Source organism: Porites lutea, chromosome 3 (genome assembly GCF_958299795.1).
Source record: "Porites lutea chromosome 3, jaPorLute2.1, whole genome shotgun sequence".
Taxonomy (NCBI): domain Eukaryota; kingdom Metazoa; phylum Cnidaria; class Anthozoa; order Scleractinia; family Poritidae; genus Porites; species Porites lutea.
Genome location: NC_133203.1, coordinates 15,024,270 through 15,033,431, shown reverse-complemented (window position 1 = coordinate 15,033,431; position 9,162 = coordinate 15,024,270). Strand labels below are relative to the sequence as shown.

Sequence of the window (9,162 nt, the reverse complement as noted above, 5' to 3'; positions counted from 1 at the left end):
GACCGCTCTGCTGTTAGATGCGCAGCAGTCCCCTGGGATGAAAAAAGAATGGCGCGGTTGTCACGCAATAATGCAATTCATCACGCAAAGAACATTCGTTCGAGAACAACGTAATTCATTCCACAAAAATTGTTCCAGTTTTGCTGCTCTTTCCACTCATCGCTGTTTCTCCTTGCCTTGATTAGCTTGTTAGTAATCAGCTGATGGCAGTCGGGTAAGTTGAAGTCAACTGAAAAGGTGATTGAAACAACGGATCAATCAGGTTGGTGTTGTAGTTAAATTTTCTAAATTTCCACATTAAACGACCGCCAAAGTTCAGCAAATTCTCTGTTATAGGTTATCTCGCCAGGGTGATATGGACAAGAACTTTGAATTTCCCTAGCTCCCCAGAAAACTGAACGGTAATTGGCACAAATACTATTCAGTTAATTCTGGGAATCAAGTGGCCCATAATTAATAGGGTCCCATGCCCCCCACCTTCGGAAAATAAGAAGGCATAGTTTTTAGTTTCATGACAGTCAAGTAAGTTGTGGTAATTATTATTATTATTTTTTTAATTTCAAAAGTGTCAGTTGAGTGACACAATTTTTAACAACCTAATAGAATTCTTTTACATGTACTACAACTTGAAAGGTACTGCACCAGCCAATTCCACCTGCGCCCATCCATCCCCCCCCCCCCCCCCCCCCCCTCCCCGAGCTGATCCCCAGGCATAAGCATTTTTTTTGGCTTTGGATGGGTAATTCCCAGGGGTGGGGCCGAACGAAGAGGGCAAATACCCCATCTTCCGTCAGTGCTGCAACATTTTATATTGCTCGCACAGTCGAATAGTGCCATTTTAAGCATTTTAATTTGCGATTTTTTGTTTCAATTATAATAAATGTCTTCCTTTGTATTAGCGCTAGGGTTCTAGCTAAGACTCCACGCCATGACGACATGCGCCAGTGTATGGTTTTAGTATTGATATAAAATTATTGACATTAAAATATTAATATGCAGCGCTGTATAAAATTATGTGTTATGAATATAGTTTTATAAATAGGAAAGGATGTCCTTCAAATAATATCAACAGAAATGTGATTCAAAAAACCAAAAAAACATTGATTCACATTGATAGCTCCAATTTCACTTTGTAATTCTGGTTTGATAAGCAATGAAGAAATGCATGCATAAAATCGAGAACATGCCTTCACAACCCTCTTCAATTTATTCCTGTCCTTGATAGATGAGCCAATCTGCTTTTTTTTCCAGTAAAACCTTCTGTGTGGTTATATTCTGATAGGAAAGCACGTGCGTGTTAAAACCTCAGGAATGGCCCCGGGGTTAGCAAATTCCCGGCCCCTGGGCAGCGCAAAATTTGCAAATGCCCCACCCTCGGGTCTGACAAGGCGAGCAAATGCCCCACAGTTGCCCGGGGCACAGGTGGAATTGACTGATGCATAATAATGCACCTACTGAACACTTCTCTCTCATGATCAGTTTCTTACCAAAGTCATAAATCTATGCGACAATATTTACCTTATTCAAAATCAAAGTATTTACTCCGATTATTACCACACCCCTATTTTGCCTGATGCCATATTTGTGGTGGTATGTTTCCCATTGCAGAAAATCTCCCAATGCCGCAACCGAGAAATACAGTTGAACCGCTCCACATTTGGCCACCTAGGGGACAGAAGTAAGTGGCTGTAAGTTGTGGTGAGGTGGCCATGATTATGGGGAGTGGGTGGCATTTAGAATTTAGGGCTTTGCTGCCATAACATGCTAAAAAATCAAGACTTTAGCTGGAGGGCCAGGGTGCTCAGAGTGTCACTCTGGAGAGCAACTATCTATAGCTCCCCTTAAAATTCCCCTGAAGCAAAAATCGGATTTCTCGTGTGATCATTCATCACACTTCCTGACATAACATTTCAGGCATATTAACCCTTTAAGTCCCAATAGTGATCAACATCAATTTTCCCCTAAGGATATCCATAGATTGTCAAGAGAAATGGTTATGAGAATTAATAAAATGATCAACAAAGAGAAAATGAATCGATCTTTTATCAAATTTATCTCAACTAATTCTTAAAGGAATTATGTATGGAGATCAGTTTGGAAAATTTGTATGTGTGTTGGGGCTTAAAGGGTAAAGATGGAATCCACCAGAAAATTGAGTAATTTTATTTTTAAGGGGGCAAAAACTTAGTACCAGAATAGTTTAAAGAATATTGCATATTTTTTACAAGGGCTAAAGAAGTAACTTGTCTTCCGTAATAACAGCAATGGGAGTCCGAGAAAATGAATGTAAAATTTCACAAGAATTGTGAAAAAACAGGTAAAATTCTGAAAATTTCATGTGTAAGGGAAGGTACTTTTTTACTGGGGGGGGGGGGGGGGGGGGGTGGGAGATGGGCCAGGGCTTCGGAGGGGATCAGGGTCCTTAGTAAATTTTTTACAAATTGGGGAGGGTCAAACCTGTTTTATTCTCAACCGGGGGAGGGTCACAGTTTTTTTACAAGGAAAAAAATTACTCCATGTCGCTTCTATTTTGTATATACAAGGAAAGCTACCAGTCAAGATTAATCTAAATTCAGGGCTTCTAATATTTCGCGCCGTCGCGAAGTCGCGAAATTCAGGTAAATCTGGGAAATCCCGCGAAATTCACAAAAACACGCAAAATACCTCGAAATTCGGTAGAAAACTTCTCAAATGCATGTCTGTACAGCAATTTTGAAACTTGTCTCAGCTACTGGGGGTATTTACTTGCCGTAAACTCGCAAATTTATGTCAAAACTTCGTCACTGAAACGTGCAAACAACATTCCGAAACTACCAGTCGTAGATTATGTTGCGAAAATCTGGGCACTAGCCATGATGTAAAAGGCTTTGCCATTGGTTCATTTCTGAAGCGTATTGTTGTTGAAAGAGCAAATGATGACCTCTGTTAGAAAAACATTAAAAACGCTGGTCTGTTGAGCGCAAAACCGCTCAATTTCTAGCGAAATTTGCCCTGAAAATAACCACAAAATCCGCCGTTTTTTTTACCGATTGCTTTCCGGCCAAGTTTACTCCGAAAGTTCCCTCGAAATTCCCGCAAAATCGGCCGATTTTTCCGCGATTTTTCCCCAAAAAATCCCGCGAAATTTGACTTTTTTTTTTCCGCGATCTATCAGAAGCCCTGTAAATTGTTTACAGTTTTCGAAAAATTTATATATCAAAAAACTATCTTCTCCCAACTAACATAATTGTCTCTCTCGAACCGTGTCCGCTTTCATCCATATCTTGATGTTTCCGCGCAGGGTTCTGGTATAAAATCAGTCGCCGGTGAGGATTCTTTACTTAAGCTACACGGACTTGAACCAACAACTTGATCTACTACATCACTTTGCGAGTCAGTTTCGACCTTGGAAAGTGATATTGAGGTCACTTGTTGCCTCACATTTCTTAGCGGGGGCTGCTGAGGTTGTTGACGCTCCATTGAATTGTACAGCAAGCTGCCAATGTGCGCTTTGGTCATTGCGACCTTTTCAGCTTTCTTCCCTTTAAAGGTGATCTTGTGCTGGGAAAAGTACAAGGATAGCTCATCCACCCTCAAGGACCCCCCCCCCCCCCCCCCCCCTTCTTAATAAAAAACGTGCCTTCCCTAAGATGTATAAATTTTGTGAAATTTGACATTCATTTTCTCGGGCTCCCATAAGAACTTTTCTTTGGTGTTATTACAGATGATTGATTACATCTTTATAGCCCTTGAAAAATGTAAAAAATAATGCAATATTCTTTAATTAATTCTGGTACAAGGTTTTTGTCCACTGAAAATTATAAAATTACTCAATTTCCTGATGGATTCCGTCTTAATATAAGAGGGTCTCAATGGGGTGGTGTCTTTTACGGTTATCGGCTAAAATTTTGGCTCTTTTACGGCTATCGGTTAATTTTTTGCAGTTACGGTTAACAAAAAAGTTAAAAATTAATTTCTTTTGTTTCAAAAAGTTAAATATTAATTAACCTGTATTTTTTGTATCTTTAAAGCAAAATAAAGGCCTTCAGATCATCTCGGGATAAAATAAGCTATTCTATTGAAAAATTTTCACATTTGATAGATCAATATACTTTTATAAAGTATTCCACTTCTAATATCATTTTACACATAGAAATGCCAATAGTGAGCAGACACACGAACGCCCAACTCAAGGCCGGGGCGCGACATTCCACACTAGAGACGGCTTATTCGTTTGAGACGGGTTATCAGTTTGATGATTCGCGTCAGATAGGTAACACGTCTCAATTTGAAAATGGAATAGTTTTAATTTTGAAATGAACAACCCCCCTGACTTTATCAGTAAATTTTGAAGTACGGAAGATGGATTATCCGTTACAGACTGAGCCTGTGTACAGCCGCAACCTCCCCGCAGAAAAAATCGGAGAAGGGGTGTCTAACGCTGTGGAGGAGGGGGCGACTGTACATAGGCGAGTCTGGATAATCCCTTTCTAGCTGTCCTGTGAAAACGGCCAATAACAAAATTCCCGTCTCCAGTGTTTTTAATCATAGCGAAGGACTGTACAAAACGACTGCCTGTTGTTGCCTTGTCCGTAGACCTCATTATTCCGCGCGGCTAATGCGTTTCGGGTCACGTGGTCAGAGCGAGTTCGCCACCGAAATGCCTTGACAGAGATTGCGTGGGAAGACGCCGTACATGCAGGGACTAGGCATGGCAATGTCTACCGTAGCGTCAGAGAAAAACAGGAAAATATTGTTTATCGGCAACGTGTTTTACAAACAGCTCTGCGTGTTGTTTCACTAGTGTTTCGAAGGCACGACCTTCTGAAAATCGCAAATATTAATTCCCAGTGAGAAGCCCTCTTTCGCTATAGGAAAAATTAGTTCCCCGAGATACACCTAAAAGGCTTTTCGCCTAACGTGCGTACGGAGTCAAAGTAGCCGGAAAATAAAAAACGCAACCATAAGCGAGTTAAACACCTTCCATAAAAGTAACAAATCTAGGGGACAATTTCTTTTACGGTTAACTCTTTTTTACCCAATTTACGGCTAACGGTTAAAATTTTTCAATTTTTACGGCTATCGACTAAATTTTTGGCCGTTTTACGCCTATCGGTTAACCCCATTGAGACCCTCATATAAATATACTGTTTTTACAGTCACCATGTGTCACACCGTAAACAACTATATTAATTTTATAAGAACTTAACGCTTCAAGCAAACATATCATTAAGTGTCAGGTCCTTAAGTTCTGATATGTCAGTTACGAAGAAACCAGCTGAATTTCTATAGATCTGCAGCATAACTTAATCAAGCCTACACCCCCACTCTCCCCCTCCAAAAACATGCTTGTAGAAGAAGTTTTTACATGTTACATAAAATCTCTGAATTGTCCGTCATTCCAGTAACAAGCTTTGTATCAGGAGTATTCCTCATGACTTAACTGAGATGGGATAGTTGGTACTATAATAATTGTTAACCTCTTTTTACCAATCAATCTAGCTGTATTTCATTTTGACCTCAGAATAGCAGCCAGATCTTATGAAGCTGGTTTTAGAAAATACTATGGTGACAGACTGACCAACATCTCAGATGACACATCAAATGAAGAAATTAGACAAGTTTATGACCACTGGGCCAGAGATTATGACAAGGTGATTAAAATGTATCAAATCATTAGTCCACAGACTATACTGGATCAACAAGGTTTCTTTCATCATCCTCCTCACCCCCAACACTGCCTTTCAAGAGGTGAAGGATATAATTTGATGTTTTTAATTTTTTAAAAAATTAAATGTGTTTCTCGCTGAATTCTTTTATTTAATAAAGAAGCTGTAGGTTTCTAAACTCCTTATTTGATCTCCTCTTGTTACTATCCCCTGTGTGAACATGTGCACCTTGATGCACTCCATCATTTTTGTCATAACATTTTACATGTGCATTGTTGAGGTAGAGATGGAGGGGACAAATCCTGTTGCCCCTTTCAAGATTTTCTGGGAGTGACAAGTTTCATGTTACATTTGTTTGATTTGTATTAATTAGAGGTTACAATACAAGGTATTTTTGTAATTTCCATATTACTCTCAATTACTGATTTCATCTTGAGAGTAAGGTATATAAGTTGGTCACAAATTTAAGATAATTCCCCTTAAAAAGTGACTGTAGACTTTTTAAGTGATTATAGGGGCTAGAAATCTAAACCCAAGGACACTATGCCCCTGCATGCTTCTAAACAATTTCCATGCTCTGTCCTGGAGGCTTGAACTATAATATGTTTCATTCTTTTGAGAGGGGAGGGTGATAACAGATAAAGTCTCACCCTGAAATAGCAGTAGCTGATTCAGATCTTCAACATTCAGTATGGGAGGGGGGGGAGGGAGTTGCTCGCTCATCCTCATACCAGGATCAGGTTGAAGCCTAGCATAAAAAATAACTCTTTTTGACGCCTTCAGGCTTCAGTTGAGGTTAAAAAAAAAAAAGAATGGTCGGGCCTTATCCTTGGACCCCCTTCCCTATATCTGCCACTGCTGTATATGCTATTTTAGTAAAATCCAGCCAGTGGTCTATTATCAATGTAAATGTAAATGTAAATGTCGCGATTGAGAGGACAAACATACATGTCCTCTTTACATAGCTTTTTTGCAGTGGGCTCGGACATCAGCATACTAAGGGCGCCGATGGCAGCCGCTATCAGTCCATTTATGAGCCCACTGAACCCTCCCAACCCATGATGAGTAATGATGTAAGTGATGAAGATATAGACCACAACACCGGGAACTACGTCCCCTACTCTTTTCGAATAGTGTGTGGGTTCTTTAACATCCCATAGAGTTATATGTGAACAAGGTTTGTGAGACGGGACCTCCGGTTTATCGTCCTTATCCGAGAAGACTTGAAAGTCTAATCATTTGCAGATGTCATTACAAAGACAGCACTTTCTCCTCAGTTATTTTTAAGACCCTGAGTGTTGGGCGGCCAGGATTCGAACTCGCGACCTCCTGCTCAGCAGACCGGCGCTCTCCTAACTGAGCTAACCGGGCGGCGGTTATGATTGCTGCGTTATGATTGGTTGAGCTATGACTAGGCTATATTTTATAGCCCACTAGTAGTGAAAAGCTCCAGCTTTGAAAACCAAAACAATGGCGGCTGAATCGCTTTTGGTAGCTTAAGTTGTTTTGTCTCGATATTTTTGACCAACTAGCTGGATTTTACTAAGACAATAGTTCCTGTTGCCCTCATTGCCTCTGAGTCAATAACCCATTTGGGCTTGAAGAATAATTATTAAATATTCTGGACATACACCACTGGGAATTAAGTCCTATACATGTCTTGATATCGGACTTAATAAGCTGTATTGGATTAAGCACAAAAATAAGTGGCCCATCTGTTGTTTGTGTTTATCTCTGTCCCTTAGGATGTTGTTGAGGCAGCACGTGGTGTTTATCACAAACCACTTGCTGAATGTCTGGAGGGAGTTCTCACAGAAAATGTTCCCGAAAAAGCAAAGATGACCTCAAAATCATTGACGTGGGAGCTGGGACAGGATTAATAGGAATAGAACTTCAAAAACTTGGTTACAGTAATCTTCACGCGCTGGATATTTCACCTGAAATGTTAAAAGAAGCAAAGAAACGGAACATTTCCAAGAGGTTTTTTTGTGTCGGATTAAGTGACCAACAGATTTCCGAAATACAAACAGGAGAGTTTGATGCTCTCTCTTGATGTGCTGGTACCCTCCTCACTGGGCATATCAGGGCAGCTGCTTTTGAAGAAATGGTCAGGATGGTGAAACATGGTATAATAACTAATCATTGATTGTTATTGTTGCTGCAGTCAGGGCCTCTGATAGAGTGCAAAAAATACTAGGAGATTAAGTGGAATTTTCTGAAGGTCACGTTACATGACGTTTGAGGAACTGGCGCAGAAATTCCATACTGATGACAACTGATAACACGTCTCCATAGCTACCCAGATCTGGGGAGTACTTCTGATTAAACCAAGCAAATTTTCAACCAATCACAAACAGTACCCATATCTGGGTAGTGACGCGTCATCAGTATGGAATTTCTGCAGTCATTCCTCAAAAGTTATATCACGCGGAGTAATGGCGTCGTGAAATGTCGGCTGCTTTCTCGGGCTAGATAATCAGAAGCTCGCTGTTGTTGTTGCTTTGTTTGTTTTTGTTCTCATCACGCTCACGAAATGAAGATTAATTTATACAATTATTTCATTTTAATTATTTTTGTAGGTGGTGTAATCTGCTTCAACATCCTGGATAATCAGCTGGTTGACTACCAAGCAAAAATACAGGAACTTGAAAAAGCGGCAAGATGGGAAGTGATCACTAAGAATGTAGTGTCTTTTTTTGAAAGTGAGGAAATTTTTGACAAGTCTGACGCGTTTTTTTTTTTTTATCTTCAATTTTTAAGTTTTAGGTGTAAATATCCTTTTTTAGACCTTTTTTACCCAATAAACTGTGATAGAAAATCAACTACATTTGAGAGTCCGATGGCTCATGAGGGGGAGGGGTGGGGACAGAGGGGGAGGAGATGGAGGGAACAAATCCTGTTGTCCCATTCAAAATGTTCTGGAAGCGACACTAAAAACTGCTGCGAGCAGGACTATTGCAGTGGCAAAACTGTACTGGCGGGCGAGCTCTTGTTACTCAAATCATGTCTCCTACGCTTACAGGGAAACTTATGGCCGAGAAGAATGGGGAATGGGAGAGACTAAGATCAAGTTTTTTTTCTATTCAAATTTCCTTTATTTTATTGGCGGTTGTCGGGTTAAGCACTCAAAGATCCGGCAATGTTGTTGCTACCCTGAGCAGGTTGAGCTTTCCATGCAGTTCAAATTGATTCCATTTAATTTAATCGACTGGTTTATAGCTTCAGACATGTTGTTGTTCTAGAGCAACAGTGGTCCCCCGGTCCATCACGGGTGCTCCGTTTTTCTTTTTTTCTTAGAAATTTCGGAAATCACTTTTCGAAAAAGTATTAAGAGCGAATGTCTGTAAAAATCGAGCAACCGGCGGCCACGGTCAAAAATTAAATTTCGCTCATATCTTGCCCATACATACTTTTTAGTAAGTAACTAAACGTGGTGTAGTTTTTTTTTCAAAAGGACGCTTGGATTTGGAGAAAATCGACAAAATCAATTTTCTTGGTCGGCGACTTGAAAACA

The 9,162-nt window shown here is 40.1% G+C and overlaps 1 pseudogene; it reads left to right on the top strand.

Annotated features, from left to right (window-relative positions):
• The first annotated feature begins 2,270 nt into the window (after window positions 1-2,270).
• LOC140931621 (uncharacterized) lies at window positions 2,271-8,712 on the top strand (annotated as a pseudogene).
• The last annotated feature ends 450 nt before the right edge of the window (window positions 8,713-9,162 follow it).